Source organism: Lotus japonicus, chromosome 1 (genome assembly GCF_012489685.1).
Source record: "Lotus japonicus ecotype B-129 chromosome 1, LjGifu_v1.2".
NCBI classification, from domain to species: domain Eukaryota; kingdom Viridiplantae; phylum Streptophyta; class Magnoliopsida; order Fabales; family Fabaceae; genus Lotus; species Lotus japonicus.
This window is the reverse complement of record NC_080041.1, coordinates 53,103,602-53,105,196: the sequence shown is the minus strand read 5'-3', so window position 1 is coordinate 53,105,196 and position 1,595 is coordinate 53,103,602. Positions and strand designations below refer to the sequence as shown.

General features: G+C 44.4%; 1 non-coding gene across 1 annotated transcript; it reads right to left on the bottom strand.

Moving 5' to 3' along the window:
* Positions 1–451: 451 nt before the first annotated feature.
* Positions 452–558, bottom strand: LOC130734810 (small nucleolar RNA R71). Its single transcript, XR_009018151.1, has one exon. It is a non-coding gene; the product is annotated as a small nucleolar RNA R71 (small nucleolar RNA).
* Positions 559–1,595: the final 1,037 nt, after the last annotated feature.

Below are 1,595 nucleotides of genomic sequence, written 5' to 3'. Positions count from 1 at the left end.
GGAGGAGGAGATGCAAGCCCACATTGAAGAAAGAGTGAATGAGGCTCTTGCTCAAAGACTTCAAGAGCAAGAATTGGAGAATGCTAATCGTTCTCTTAGAGACCTCACCTCGGCTGCCATGAGCTACGATTATCCGGGCAGCATAGTTTCCCCCGATGGCACGGGAAACTTTGAGCTGAGGCCGGCATTCATCAACTTGGTGAGCCAAAATCAGTATGGTGGTGGTGCTCTTGAAGATCCTCATGCACACATGGAGCGGTTTATCCGCAATTGCAACACCTACAGAGTTCAGAATGTTTCAGCGGACACCATCCGCTTGAGTTTATTCCCTTTTTCATTGAGGGATACTGCTGAAGAGTGGTTGAATTCACAGCCCCAAGGTAGCATTACATCTTGGGAAGACTTGGCTGAGAAGTTCACCACAAGGTTTGTTCCGAGAGCCCTCTTGAGGAAGCTCAAGAATGACATCATGACTTTTGCTCAATCCACCGATGAGAATCTCTATGAAGCTTGGGAGAGGTTCAAGAAGCTCTTGAGGAGGTGTCCTCAACATAACCTTACTCAAGCTGAACAAGTAGCAAAGTTCTATGATGGTCTCCAATATTCTTCGAGGTTTGGTTTGGATGCGGCTTCAAGTGGAGAGTTCGATGCCTTACTTCCACAAGTGGGGTATGAGTTGATTGAAAAAATGGCTATAAGAGCCATGAACTCTAGTAATGATCGCCAAGCCCGAAGAGGAGTCCTTGAGGTTGAAGCTTATGATCAACTTATGGCCTCCAACAAGCAACTTTCCAAGCAAATGAATGAGATTCAAAATCAAATGAAGACTACCAAGATTGGTGGTCGAGTTGCCAAAGTGGAGTGTGTGACTTGTGGAGGGCCACATGACAGCGAAGAATGCACAGAGACTAGACCGGAGGAGGAAGTGAAGGCTATGGGTCAAGCTCGGAATGACCCATTTTCAAATACTTACAATCCAGGATGGAGGAATCACCCTAATTTTTCTTGGAGGCAAGGTGGTAGTGGGCAAGGAAATGGTTTTCAAAGACAATTTCCTAGCCAAGGATTCCAAGGCCAAAGATCAAGACAACCTCAAGAGCGAGGAGAAGGTAAAGGTAGTGGTTCCAAGAAGAGCTTAGAAGAGTTGGTGGAAACTTTCATCAACCGGACAGAGAATAACTACAAGAATCAAGAGGCGGCTATCAAGAATCTTGAGAATCAATTTGGCCAGCTGGCCATGCAAATAGCCGAGAGACCTCAAGGTAAATTTCCTTCCGACACTATCCCCAATCCTAAGCAAGAAAATGCCTCTGTTGTAGCCACTAGAAGTGGGAGAGTGATGAATGAATTGAAGAAAAAAACAGAGGGAGAAAAGAGAGAGGATAGAGTGGAAGGAGAAGTAGTTGTGCCTATTAAGGTGAGAGAGGAAGTTGATCTTACTCCTGAAACTAGCAAGGTTCCGTTCCCTAAAGCATTGGCTAAGAAGAGCTTAGATAAAAAGTTTTCAAAATTTGTTGAAGTTTTCAAAAAGCTCCATATTAGTATTCCTTTTGCCATGCTTTGGAACAAATGCCTATATATGCTAAGTTTATGAA